This window comes from Littorina saxatilis, linkage group LG5, assembly GCF_037325665.1.
Source record: "Littorina saxatilis isolate snail1 linkage group LG5, US_GU_Lsax_2.0, whole genome shotgun sequence".
Taxonomy (NCBI): domain Eukaryota; kingdom Metazoa; phylum Mollusca; class Gastropoda; order Littorinimorpha; family Littorinidae; genus Littorina; species Littorina saxatilis.
In genome coordinates this window covers 5,619,711-5,634,710 of record NC_090249.1, presented here as the reverse complement: position 1 = coordinate 5,634,710, position 15,000 = coordinate 5,619,711, and the positions used below count along the sequence as shown (strand labels likewise).

At 42.2% G+C, this 15,000-nt stretch overlaps 2 protein-coding genes across 2 annotated transcripts in view; one reads left to right on the top strand and one right to left on the bottom strand.

The window, feature by feature from the left end:
* The window catches only part of LOC138965984 (uncharacterized), a 194,852-nt gene that overhangs the window by 122,949 nt on the left and 56,903 nt on the right, over positions 1-15,000 (bottom strand). The window lies entirely within an intron of this gene.
* Positions 1-15,000, top strand: part of LOC138965983 (uncharacterized) — a 64,850-nt gene that overhangs the window by 19,074 nt on the left and 30,776 nt on the right. The window lies entirely within an intron of this gene.

Below are 15,000 nucleotides of genomic sequence, written 5' to 3'. Positions count from 1 at the left end.
TGTTGTGACATTTGAAAGACCTTTTGATTTTGTATACGGTCCACATTGAGTTAGCCACCAACCCTGTGCAAAACATCTGATTTCCAGCTCAAGATTAGATACTCAGATTCATCTGTTTACGAAACATTGGACCCGGCTTGTCCACATAGGGTCGGGTCGTGAATATTCATGAATGAGACACGTGACACGTGACTTGATGGTAACCGAGGCATTTGACTGCCTGTCAGCTTTGTTGAAGACAATCAGTTCTCCATGCCTGACTTTCTTTACGTCGTGTCCGTTGTGGGCGTCAGGGGGCGATTATGTCATGGGGTATCATTTGGCTAAATTTAGCGTTGGGATCTCATTGAATAATTGGCCGTGAAGTAATACAGCAGGCCGGGGCGTTCTGAATTCTACCATCCACTGTGGCATTTCATTGGTGGCTTTGAAGCGTGTTAAATGAGTGGAACCAGCTAAGTTAGTTACGCACCATGTCGCGATTGCCAGGTCATTGGCTGCAAATTACAAGGAGAGCAGAGTTTTATCTTGATGATACTGACTGACTTTTGAATACCTATAACTTGTTTTGACATAACTTGTGGGAAAATAAACTGTTCAGAGTACAGTTCATGTGTTAGTCGTTGGTTGTGTAAGGTGACGCTAATTTACTCAAGGTTCATTGATGGACATTTTCCTTCTTAATTGTGTTTTAAGCAGTGATGCATTCATCACACTCTGTACGTACGTACTACTAACATAGTGTTATGTTCGGTAAAAGTCTATGCATAAACGGAAGGAGCAAAGTGACTTTACAAATTGCAATTCAGTGCGTGGTTGTGTGTGTGTGTGTCTGTCTCTGTCTGTCTGTCTCTGTCTGTGCGTGTATGTGCGCGCGCGCGTGTGTGTGTGTGTGTGTGTGTGTCTGTTTCTGTTTGTCTGTCTGTCTGTCGGTGTGTTTGCGACACGGTGGGCCAGTGGGGAAGGTTTTAATCACGCTGACATTTACCTACCCGGGTCCCGAGGACCGCCCAGCGCTGCATACAGCAGACTCTAGAGGACATTTTTTAGTCAACGTAGACAGCGAGTAAACAGACCTTTTACTTTCTTCCCACGAATTTAGGCCTTGATATTTACTTTGGGCTGAAACACTTCTGCTCCACCTCCTTCCAGAAAAAAACAAAACAACAGGAAACAAAACAGTTGCTGAACACAAAAGTCGGAGGTATAGCTTGGATGAAATGAACGATGTATGAAGTCTGTTGGCGGAAACAGGCTGAATAGACCGCTTGTTGTACACCTATCTGCGCACAAATGTGACCCTCCTCCACGAAATGAGTCGCATGTCACCTCGCGCGGTTCTGCGCTAGGCTTAATATAAGTCTGGGGAGTGTCTGGTAACAGTGTGAGGGTCACCTTAGTCACAGGCATATAACTCAAACAGTTTTCGCTCTTTTCTAAAACGATTTTCACCACTGGATAGAGCATAAAAAACTCTTTAGGAAAATGTAAAAATATGAAAATCATGCAAAGGTGACATGCGACTTATTTCGTGGTGGAGGGTCACAAATAGAGGACGGGAAGTGGTGATCATAGGTGCATGTTAGCGTGTCATAGAAAGTTGAATGGAAGGCTAGAACTTTGTGAATGAGGATGACTGGTTTTAATGGGCATTTCTGTTGAATGTCACACAGGCAAGAAGTGTTCTAGAGTAGGACCCTTGGATGCCTTTCTCCATAAACGTTTTTGAATGCAAATTTGAGATTGCGAGCAGATGAAAACGGGGAGAGTAGAGGTCTTCCATTGAAGATGTCAGCTCAGCGGTACGAGGAGAGGGGAGAGGGGGGGGGTAAGGGAGATGTTTTAAGTAGTAGACTAAAGAGTCCAGGAATGTTTTGAATAGTAAACTGTAAAGTAAGCATACCAGTGTATAGGGTCTTACTTGACGATTGTATTTGTGTCTGGCAGGGGGTGGGGGAGGGGGTGAGTGGTGTTGGCTTTGAGGGAGGGGGGCTGGGAGGGGAAGGGTGTATGTCAATACCTTAGTTATATGACAAACTCACCGTTGTATCTTACCTCACCTGTCCATTATGACACCTGTAAAAGGCAAGGTGAAGAGGACACTGACTGGCTCTCACCCCCTGACCCCCTTTTGCCCAATAAGGCTTGCGTCTTGTGCCAGCTGTTTGTGTTCACGGGTAGACAGGCCGGCTAGCTACCCGGGGTAGGTTTAGACGGGTGACATCACGATGATTCAGCGAGGGTCGTGCCAAAACGCCACCAGTCGTGGCCGCAGTGTAAATAATCTCCAAATAGATCTTTGGCTCAAGGGAATAGTGTAGAGTTCTGTTTGAACAGTGGAATGCGGCGTAAAGACGTTTTGTCGTGGTGCACGTTGGAAGAATCTTCATATTGGGGGAGGGTGGTTGGGAAAGGGGTGAAACTATTGGGATAAGGGTTCAACATTCAGAATCAAAACACTAGTAAGGTGTGTTATAACCTACATTTCTTGTTTTTTTCATTCTTCTTCTTGTCGTTCGCTGTTAGATGGTCAGTCCGGACTGCAGGGCGAAACGTGCTGCCCTCTCCAAGTCCTCTCTGGGGCCGTATAGCTTCTTTTGTAGCGCAGTCTCCTCTGGCCAGATGGTGTCCCTCAGAGCACTGTGGTTTTTTTCATTCAAGAGGAATACAGTGCACACAATAACGAACAGGTCAGACAAGATAATGGCGAGAGGTTGCTGACACGGAGTTCTACAGGTAGAAAAATCGGACAATCCCTGTACAAAAGCCCGTCTTACCTTTACCTCGCTGCTTCTAGGCAGTGCCCGCAGTGGACCATGCCGTTGTCTGCATAGTTATATGCCAGAAGGTGGTATCTAATTTATGCTAACAGTTATACGTCTTTTGACAGCACTTTCTGTATTTCGAGCGCAGGTGAAGCAGATAAACTAGAATCCTGTTGGACAAAAGAGAACGCGTCGTGGACTAACCTGCGTTATAGGTTGTGATGCCGGCAAGATGTTTTGGAGTGTCATGTTTGAAATTGTGTTGGCATTTTCAATGGCAAGAAGGAAACACTGCGGAGTGTCATCAAAATGTAACATTAGATATTTTGCTTTTGTGATTTTCTAAGCTTAAAATACGATCTTGCTTTTAATGTGCAGGTGAATTACGTAAAAGTATCATTAAAATGCAAAGTTAGACGACAATAAACTTGTGTGCATTGGACTGATAAGGCCAAAAAAAAATAGGTCTGTTTACGGTAACATAGGCCAAAAAAATAGGGTCGGTAGGTCGGGATTTTTATTTTTATTTTTTTCCTCCAAAAAACCATATATTTACGTTATTTTGCCAAAAAAACAAGATTTTTTTTTTTCCCAAATGCCAAAAAAAAGTCTAGGGTCGCGCGAAAAAACTAGGGTCGGTCGGGTTACCGTAAACAGACCTATTTTTTTTTTTTGGCCTAATGACGGATATCATTTCTGCTTTGTATGTGCGTTAAGAATATGACGCGCGCCAACAAGAAAAGCACAACAGATGCAAAATGCAGCCACCCTGTCTCTATGCATGCACCATTACTCTAGAAAAAGAAAGAGGCACAGAAACTCACACTCCTTGAAAATTAAGAAATAAAAATGTTGCAGAGCGGACATGAAACAAGAGGTTGCATAAAAGCGTCGTGTTTGTGTGCCATGTTTCGCAGTGTTACAAGCGACCCATCAGGAATTTCATGCCATTCTAGTCGAGCGAGTTTGGCTGGGGACAACCGGTGTCTTGACAAGAGGGGGGGGGGAGGGGGAGGGGGTTTTCGAGGCGCCTTTGAAAATTAGGGGAACGAGGGGGGGGGGGGGGCGAGTATTAAGAGAACAGTTGCATGTGTCCCAATGTTGGGCAAAGTTGCAACTCCGCTTATAAGATTTTCCTCTTTGCTATGAAATAAAATACTTCGTTTTATGGCGGTGAACGCAGCTTCTGCCCCTGTGAAATGTTACGATGGTTAATGAAACTGGTGCGAATTGTTCCCAGAACGTCTTGTGACTGTTGGTTTAAACTGTTTTATTCAACGTTTGTGCATTATTTACAAAAAACGCATATTGAGTAAACAACAACAAGCATAATGCTTATAGTGGTGTTTACAGTTTTCTAGAAGTACATATAAATGGTCTATTGTACAGTTTAAACGAAAAGCAAGCAAACATGAAAAGAAAATTGAATGAAAATTGTACATCAGAACAAAAATCCGTTTAAGAATACATAATATTTATGGTATTAGCGAGTAAGAGATAGAGAGGGAGAGAGGGAGGGAGGGAGGGGAGAGTGAGAGAGAGGGGGAGAGAGAGAGAGAGAGAGAAAGAGAGAGAGAGAGAGAGACAGACAGACAGACAGACAGACAGACAGACAGACAGACAGACAGACAAGTAGACGTATCGATTGTGCTTTCACTTTACATGTTTATCTGTTCGAAACGGCCGGACTGTCCAATAAATTCCTGTACTGTTAAAAAGATTTTTTTGTTAATTTTTGTTTGCAAGGAGGGGTTTCCATGAAGTAGAATATCTGTGTGTATGAGGTTGTTGGTTAGTTTGTTGATTGTGTTGTTTCTTGTAGCTAAGTGTAAACGGCATTCTAGTAAAAAGTGTGTTGCAGTTTCTGTTCCATCACCACAGTCGCATACGCTGTTTTCCGCAACTGTGACTGTTCAAGTAGTTCAGGTATTGGAAATGGCCATTTCATTGGCATACTGCAGCTCTATGGCTGTGTGTGTCAGTTTATGCGAGGGCAGCATTTTCCCAGTTACGAAAGTAGGAGTAGTGGAATAGAGAGAAGTGTTTCGCTGTTTGTATTTTTTTCATTCTTTTCTGCATTTCTCCTCCTCTCCTCCTCTCCTCATCTTCCCCTCCCATTTTTTTTTATAAAGTTTGTGAAAGTGCTTTTTTTTTTAATGTTCTCTGTTTCTTGGTTGTTTTGCTCCTGGTTTGTCTGTGCTGTTTGCTGGTTAGAAATTGAACAACATCTGATAAAACACGAACGGAAAAAACGCTATTTCAACAGCACAGCATAATTATGTATATGAACATACTCCACCAAGGATGCAAACATCTAAATAATACGACAGACGAAAACTTTGCCTCGAACAAAATCCCATTTTTGGCATTCCTTTTAGGGTGTCAGTGCTAAGTACGATGCCTCCGGCGACAAAAAGGATGGGCTCCGGTAGGACACCTGGAAAATCCTGCTTACATTATTCTAACTAATAACCTCCGCCCACTCAAAACCCCCTTTTTCGAACTCTTCCCCCTCTCACTGTCTGTTTTTGTCAGTCTACCTGTTAGTGTCTTGTTCTATGTCTCCCTCTCCCCCCCCCTCCCCTCCCCCTTTCTCTCTCCCTCCTCTCCACACCCTCTCCCACCCTCTTCCCTTTCTTTCTCTGTCTATGTCTCTCTCCCTAGTTTCCCCCTCTCGTTTCTTCTTTGTCTCTCCCGAGCCAGTGGACAACAACATGACAGTGACAACAACAACTTTCATCTCCACCTCCTACTGTTTCACCCCTCTGTCTGCTCCATTTCCACCTTCGGAAAGATTTTATTTCCGTTTGGCATTCATTGATTCGTAGGTCACGGTGACCTCTGTGGCGACAGTTACGTTATGGCTTAGTTATGGCCATGTTATGACAGAGCGGGGACCCCACTGCACTCAGCTGATCCGTTTTTATAGACATTTTTTTTCTTTTCTTTTGACTTACACGTGGAAATGGATTTTTCTTTTGTTTTCTTTTTTTCTCCCTCGCGTAACCTGATGGGTCGGTGAAGGCCACCAACATAATGAAGTGTGATTGTTTTTTATTCTCTGAATTCGAAGGGAGACATGGCTACACTTGCGATGTACGAAAGAGTGTTTAGGAGGGGAAGGGGTGAACATTTATTTTGCTTTTTTTTGTTTTTGTTTTTTGTTTAATTGCTGCATAATATTATAACTTCATTCTAAAAGAACCATGCATATTTTTGTTAGCTTCATGGGCATGTCGAAACAAAGCACAGAGAGAGAGAGAGAGAGAGAGAGAGGGAGAGGGAGGGAGGGAGAGGGAGGGAGGGAGAGGGAGAGAGAGAGAGAGAGGCAGAGAGAGGGAGAGGGAGAGAGGGAGAGGGAGAGAGAGAGAGAGGGAGAGAGAGAGAGAGAGGGGGAGAGGGAGAGGGAGAGAGAGAGGGGGAGACGAGAGGGAGAGGGAGGGAGAGGGAGAGAGAGAGAGATCGGGGGGGGGGGGGGCGAGGGGGGGGGGGGGGGGGGGGGGGGGGGAAGGGGGGATGTTCAGACAAACAGAATACGAGTTCATTGTAATAACAGTACAACAATTGTCAGCAAGAATTTCAAACTTGAGCACTAGTTTAGGGCAAAGAATTGCAAACAATGGGAGTAGAGGGGACGCCCCCTGGGGTGACCGAAGTGAACGAGGAAGCGTGTCGACGTGGACGTGATGAAGTCAATGATCGGGCTACGTTAAGTCCGTCACTCAAGTACTTTAATACTTGGCTACTGCTGCAGACATTCATTGTCGCTGTCATACTGTTAAAACGGACATGACCTGTGGATGTTGAGAATTCTTTTTTCACAGCGAGAATGGGTGTTTCTTTTTTGTTTGGCGGGGTTTGTGGGTTTGTTTGTTGTTGTTGTTGTTGTTGTTGCTGTCGATTGTTTTTTGTTTTTTTTGGTGTACTGTAGGTTTTTTTTAGGGGAGTGGGGGTGGGTAGGTGGGGGAGGGGCTTAGAATTCGCGAACGTACTTGTCGGTTGAGCAAAACAGTCAAGTTTTGGGGGGGATTTATTTTTAACAGCACCAAAACGTTTGTAAATATTAATGGTGTTTTTTCGTCTTCTAATTCTTAATATACGACTAACCATGATATTGTGTACAGATTAAAAATACTATTTGATGCGTTTTTAAATTTGCCTTGGGCACAAGAACAGTTATACTTATAGGCTAGTTGTGGCTCCATGATGCCCGCTATTTTTGTGTCACCAGCACGCTAAGAACTGTTTTACCCATCTACAGTCGGATGATGCATTTAAGTTTATTCATAGTGACCACGCACCTTCATCCATCTAGTAACGGAGGACGCATGAGAAAAAAGGTTGGCCGGTTGAAGGCAGTTGAGATACACTATTCACACAAACATTCTGTGTTGCCGAGTGCAGTAAGTGTTGGACATAGCCCTTCCTCATCAAGCCCTTGGGTCGTGCAAGCTAAAAGTGAAGACGTTGAGTACAGTATAGCGGATGCTAAAAGTGGATAAGCTGTTGACACAGTCCTGACTCTGTTGACTTCAGTCCGATGCACACTTGTAACTTCCTTTCGTCAGAATGACAACGATGGTATCTCGCGGTGTTGCCAAGTATGTATACGCGTGCTACCGTGTGACGCTGGCAAATACATCTTCTATCTATATGGTTCCTATGGTCATCGTCCGTGGGCAAATACATCCTTCTATGGTTTCTATGGTCATCGTCCGTGGGCAAATACATCCTTCTATGGTTCCTATGGTCATCGTCCGTGGGCAAATACATCCTTCTATGGTTTCTATGGTCATCGTCCGTGGGCAAATACATCCTTCTATGGTTCCTATGGTCATCGTCCGTGGGCAAATACATCCTTCTATGGTTCCTAGGCTATGGTCATCGTCCGTGGGCAAATACATCCTTCTATGTTTTCTATGGTGGTCGACCGTCCTTTGCATGGCGAGTGAGATCGTCCAGTTTGAATGCAGCGGAATGTTTCCCTGGAGTCAGTCTCCCAGGGTGTGAATGGAATGCTATTGGCGAGTTTGAAAGTCACTGTCTCTTACGAGGCTGGTGAAGATGGGGGGTAACTTTAACGTCGTGGTTCACGTTTGGCTAGAATCTCGCAAGCGAAGACTGCGTTGAAAATAAAGACAAATAAATAATAATAATAATAATGGGACATTTATATAGTGCTTCTCCACAGCTCCAAGCGCATTACAAGTTCCATCAAAAACACAACACGATATATATTACAATTTGTCTCAAATAAAAAGGAAAATACTCATCAAAGAGCATACATACATGCGTGCCTAAATAAAATATGGTAATTTTTTTTATTAACGAGGGTAATGGTGCTGCTTTTTTTTACTACCAGCCCTCGCGAATGAGGGGGAAACTCTAATGGTACCGATTAACTCATTACCTGAAAGGGGGGAGGGAGGGAGGGGGAGGAAAAGGAGATCAAAGTGCGTAAGGGCATAGTTTCTCTTTGACTATTTACGTGGATCATGGAACGTTGAACGCGTTGTGCCTAGAAAGAGCACAAAAATAAAAGGTATTTAACGTGATAGATTGGTTTAAACAAGATTTTATTAATGAAATACAGGGTGGCATGTATATGCGATATAAACATTTGTGGCCACACGTGATGGATTGATCCATATCTGTAATTGAATGAATGGTATGTCTATTGTTACGTTTTCTTTCTTGTCTCTATCCAACATCGTGGTTTTGCTGTGCATTCTGTATTAAGATTTGAACAAAATGTTTATATCAACCATAATGCTTAGACAAAACAAGACACAGCTGGCTCTGTAAAACGACTAGTCCAGTCTGACGGCAATACTGGCCATTACTAGAGCTGACCAGTAACCAATGGTCACACCGTTGTATGACCGTTTGATAGTGTAATTCCACTCGTTGACCTCTCTCGGGCACGCAGTTCAGATCATTTCATCGTGAACGCTTGATGTGACGCGCGTATAATAGCTCGTGCACGACGCGTTAGGTTGGGTGAACATTCTGCCGTGACGTGATATGTTATGACAGGCAGGTGTTACCGCGTGACGTGTCCCACCCTTCGTCAACTCTGGCTATCTGGTTGTTTTCGTTTCAGAGCAGTTGAAATACTTATTTTAATTTTTATTCTAGCTGAATATAATGCATGCATTGATAAAATCTGACTGAATCCAGATAATCCTTCGAAATATCTGCACAATAAATTGTAGGGCGTGTTTGACAAGACACTTTCGGTTTTGATATTCCTGTTACGCTGCGTTATGTTTTATATTGAAGTGGAAACAGTTTCACTTTCATAAAATATATTTTCGTGTAAACAGACTTCAGTGACCTCCATTTTTATTCATGACATAGTGGCAGCTAGTTTGTGTAACACATAAATTCGTAGAGCACCCAGTATGGTTTCTTTGGCTATTATGAAGCGCCGTGTATGAAAGGCAGTCGTTAATTCAGTTACGATGTCAGCCCATTCAGGTTGTAGGGCTTGTGACCAGATACGCTCGGCACATACCTCGTCTCCATGGTAATGAGAATCTATGAATAATGTTTGAGGATCTTCTTTCGACCTTTTTCCGAGGAAGGTTATCCTTCTGTTGTCTGTGTTTTTGTGTTGCTCACAATTTGATAAAAAAAATCTGGTTTTTTTCTTCCTGTCACTCCTTTCTTTCCATTCATTTTTTATTATAATGGGGTCAGGCATGGTTGACTGCTTATCATTTTTACATTCATTCCACTAACAAAGAAGTCAATGCGTGTAAGCCAGGCTTAGCTATGCGCTTGGAAGACGTGAGTGCATGTAGCCGTAGTTCGGACGTTTAATTCGAAGTACACATATTAGATTATCTCCCCTGCGACATTCTGAAGGCTATCGTCCAAATTGGAAGATCATATTTCTGTCTCTCTCTCTCTCTCTCTCTCTCTCTCTCTCTCTCTCTCTCTCTCTCTCTCTCTCTCTCTCTCTCTCTCTCTCTCTCTCTCTCTCTCTCTCTCTCTCTCTCTCTCTCTCTCTGACCAAATACCCTATTTTCTTTGAATAGTAAAACATGAAGTTTTGCTTATTTTCAAATAGTCCCCCCCCCCCTCGTCTATCCCCGACAGCCCTCCCCCCCCCCCCCACACACATTTCGTTTAAAGAAGGAACGTCTTCAGATGATTACAAGCCGGGCCATCATGGCCTCATAATCCGATGTTTGGCAAGAGTTTCTCTTGCGTCCCGTGATGACGGTATGCCATCCAGTTTTCATGCCCTCCTACAGCGATGCACAAGATAAGCAATGTCAGAAAAGCTGCACCGTTTGCTGCCTTGTACACACTGGGAGAGATAAGACCTTAAACTTTACGAGGATTTTAGATGAAGTGTTTTTCTCTAGTGTTTTCTTGTAAACAGGTAGACATGGAATCTTCCCTGTGCGAATATTTTGTTTTCGTGTTTTGCTCACGTGTAATGAATTCAGGGCACGGGGTAAAACTGTTTGTGTTACGATGTTATAGAGGAGAGAAATGCTTCCAGGTTTTCATTGGAGAGTAGACGATAAGCAAAGGATCATTAAAGAACCTAAGAGTTGTTTGGGGTTCTTGTTTTATATCGTGTTCTTTGGCTGCGAACGATATTTCGGACGAGTTGTCGCTGTCGTTCCGAAGAAAAGGGAAGTTTTTGTGGGAGATAGTACAACTTTCGTTCAGACCGTCTGACTTCATTTTTGAGTTCAGAAAGAAGAGTCGTACGGTGTTGTGTTTTGTTTGTTTTTTCTCTCTTTTTTTAATTAACCTTTTTGGGTAGAGATTTTCCTTCAACCCACATGGTCTTCTTTTCTTCCTCGGCAAATCTGTCTCTCTTGACTGATGATTGAGCTGTATACATGCAGCGCTGGAATCATGTCTGTCTTGACTGATGATTAAGCTGTATACATGCAGCGCTGGAATCATGTCTGTCTTGACTGATGATTAAGCTGTATACATGCAGCGCTGGAATCATGTCTGTCTTGACTGATGATTAAGCTGTATACATGCAGCGCTGGAATCATGTCTGTCTTGACTGATGATTAAGCTGTATACATGCAGCGCTGGAATCATGTCTGTCTTGACTGATGATTAAGCTGTATACATGCAGCGCTGGAATCATGTCTGTCTTGACTGATGATTAAGCTGTATACATGCAGCGCTGGAATCATGTCTGTCTTGACTGATGATTAAGCTGTATACATGCAGCGCTGGAATCATGGCTGGAGCGTTGGCCATTGTCTTCCTGTCAGTCCCTGAGCACTAAATACGTTATCAATGAGCGATTTTGAATCTGGAGACTTGTCTTTCGTCGTTTCTGGTCGTTAGCTTTTTTTTCTTGCTTTTTTTTGTCAAAGCGCCAGAGAACGTTAATGGATGGAGTTATGTCTCCTCCTAGAAAAGATTTGTGATCGGGGGTCGGGGGGGGGGGGGGATCACTATAGATCAAAGTTCATTGTTGTCAGCAGTGAGCCAGCAGAGATCTTGCCAAATCAGGGCAGCCAACACGTTGTCGTTTACAAAGCACAAGGTCTCGGAGTTTTAGTTTGACAGTGTTCCAAAGTTTACTTTAGTCGAACGCGTGAACTTAACGACGACTCATTACTATGACTCATTTCTCTGTCATCGGAATTTGAAACCTTGTTTTGCTAGCGTAAACAGAATTCCGTCGTCATCTTTTCATTTCGCAAACAAAATTCCATTGCCATATTGTCCTCATGTTTAAATGTGCAAACAGAATGTCCTTATCATATTTTGTACAGGCTAAATCCAATGCATAGTTGACCCTTATCGTCGCTGGGACACTGTGTGTTTACGTCATACTCATACCAGTTCTACAACCTAAACCCAGCGCTGCCTTCAGAAATATGTAAACAAGCAAAGGTTTCAATGCGCGTGGCTACTTGCTTGCATCTGCACTTGGCCCTCTGCGACTCTCGAAATGGGTTTAACACTAGAACTGATGCGTCTTTGGTGCAATATTTTTATCTAGGTTTGTTTTCACCCAGATTTAGTATGTATTTGCCTCTTGTTCTAGTCGAACGTTGCATAGCTTTTTAGTTTTGTATAAAAAAAAATAATTTTAATTCGGAAATATTTGCGCCCACTCAGCAGAATAGTCAGCTCTGGTCAGAGTTTATGATCCCAAGCTGTCAGCACCAACATACAGCAGTAGAATCAAGGAACAACCACAACTGAATGAAGAAAGTGTCAGACTGCAATCCTATTCTTGTCACCTGAGTCAGCTGATGGCAACTTGTGTGTGTCAAGTACCCTCCAGACCAACCCCCATACCAAAGCCTATTCTCTCGTCCTTTCTCCCACCCGGATTTAGCCTACCCGTATTTAGTCTCTAGTGTCTGCAGCTAGCTACCCGGCTTGGTAGTGAATAATCTTGTTCAGAGCGTGTTGTTTGCGCGGTGTGAATCGGAGTGGAAGATCGACAAAGCCAAAGGCTGTGGGGTGGGGGGTTTGGCTTCTGACTATGGATAGTATTCTTTCGTTCGTATCGCTGCTTTGGCTTTAACTATGCTAGTCGCTGAGAGGGATTGAAGGTTATGATTTAGTGTGTGTGTGGTTGGTATATTTTGTCTGTGTGTATGTATTTGGGGGAGTGCTTGGTATTCGGTTTTTGACTGGTGTTACGTCGTGTATGACTTGCTGACTGAGCAGTTTGTTTGAGTTTGTGTATCTGCTCCCTAAGAAGCGGCGAGTAGGGTAATTGTACGTGTGACATCTTCATTCATTCGGCCGTCAGGTTGAGGTGTGTCCATTCAAAAAAGTAGGGCCTAACGACTGTCCTTTTGCCTTTACAAAAGTGTAACCGTTCAAACTCCTATGGCCTTCTCGTTAATCACTGAAGGTCTTTGCACGTTTGACACACATCTCACACACAGACACACACACACACACACAGACACACACACACACACACACACACACACGTACGTACACACACACACACATACACACACACACAGACACACACACACACACACACACACACACACACACCTGACGCGTGTGGAAGATGTAACCTAAGCTTTGGCACACACACGGAGACTATTGTTTTAATCTAAATGCAGATTTTGATTAAATGTGATTTTACAATATCAAGATAGGTATAAAAATCCAACTTGTTTTATAAAACGACCTTATCTGCTTCCAATAATCGCATTCCAATAAATGTCACTTAACGACTATACTAATTCATTTTTGATTCTCATTAGCAAATTTAATGATAAAGGGGTAAAATGGTCGCCAAATTAGTTCATTTGATTAAGATTTACCAGTTTGAAATTTACACACACGGTTTTTTTTCCGGTTCTGAGAGATGTCAGCCTTAACATGTGAGTCTTGACAACGTCTTGTGTTGCTTTGAGCTGGGAAAATAACGAATGTCAAATCCGAAGGAAAAAGTGTTATTACAACCAAACGGTTTCTCAAAATGATTACCTACTTGGCATGCGCCGTCTTTTACATGTATAAAGTAAACACAGAAAAAGACAAACATAGAAAAATGGTTTTTGATACTTTTTTTTACAAAATGAATGTTGATAAATTTACACACACGAAATTGTTGATTTGTAACTTAAGTTTCGGTCAACATCACAACAGGTTCACTCGACACATATGGCTGTCATTCGTTTAGAACATGTCATTTGCTACTACTTTTGTTTGTAAAAAAGTGAAAATAATATTGCTCGCATATTTAAATTTTGGGTAGTGCCTAAGTCGTTTTAAGAGACAGTTCAACACCCATATGAAATGTTATTGGGATTGATCGTTTGTTCTGTGACACTTATGTTATTGACAAACTTTGAAGACACTGTTGACTTTTGTCCTTTGCCTCGTGCAGCTGTGAAGAAAATGCTCGTCTGTGATGATTATTATTGAACTCTGTAGTTATCTTAAGTGACAGTGTGTGCGGAATTTACGGGGGAAATGAAAAATAGTTTTATCATCAGTCACAACCCAAAATAAAAAACGCTGGCGCTGGACCCGAGTACTCTTCAGACTGGCTCGCTCCCCCAGTATGAAATTTTTTGTCTTGTGCACGTGGATTTAAAAAAAAAAATTTTTAATTTATTTTACACAATTAAAAACATTATTAGAGTAAAATAAAACATTAAGAAGTTCATAATAAACAATAATAAAAGAATTAAAAAAAAAAAAGCAAAACAAAAAACAAATAGACCACCCATGCCGGGAATCGAACCCGGATCACTTTGGCCATAGGCGGACGTGCTTTCGTCTTGTGCACGTGGATTTAAAAAAAAAATTATTTATTTATTTTACACAATTAAAAAAATTATTAGAGTAAAATAAAACATTAAAACGTTCATAATAAACAATAGTAAACAAGAATTAAAAAAAAATTATTTATTTATTTTACACAATTAAAAAAATTATTAGAGTGAAATAAAACATTAAAACGTTCATAATAAACAATAGTAAACAAGAATTTAAAAAAAAAATAAAAAAAATATAGACCGCCCATGCCGGGAATCGATCCCAGATCACTTTGGCCATAGGCGGACGTGATTCGCACCAGCTAGCTGGCTGTTCCATTAGCTGCACGGCAGTTGTACTCCCACCGCCAAACCTCCCCCCGTTAAGAGTCGTTTTTGTGGAATATTTCGCATTTAGGTCCCAGGTAACATTATGAAGTTTTAATACGATCAATCGGACCTATTATCAAGTTAGTGTATCAACTTTTGAACGAACTGCGCCCAGTAGTTTCCCAGCAATAAGCTGTTAAGTCGAGACGAACAGACAGACAGACAGACACACAATTAAAGTCTGCAGGACCCTAGTACTGCGTACTCGGGGATAAACAGCCCATATCTACTATTTACTTTTTATTCAGTGATATCGTCAACCTGAAAAGCAATAGTGTGTATAGTACTGCCGATCGATGGACAATTTCCGATTAGAAGCCACAGATATTTGCGATTTTGCACTTTTTTTTTTTTGTATATTCTATTTGCTCATTTTCTTAAAGTTTTAATTCTTCAATTTTTGTACGATTTTTGTGAGATTTAGGGGTTAAGGTTAGGTTTTAGGGTTAGTTTATGGGTTTTGATTACTTCAGTTTTTACGGCAAGTTACTAGTCACTGGTTTACTAACTCAGTGCGAGCAGGATTACAGAAAAGCACGCGGGCGGGCACGCACATTTCATCTGTTTTGTGGTTTTTGCCCCATAACTCTGCAACTATCAAAGGTATT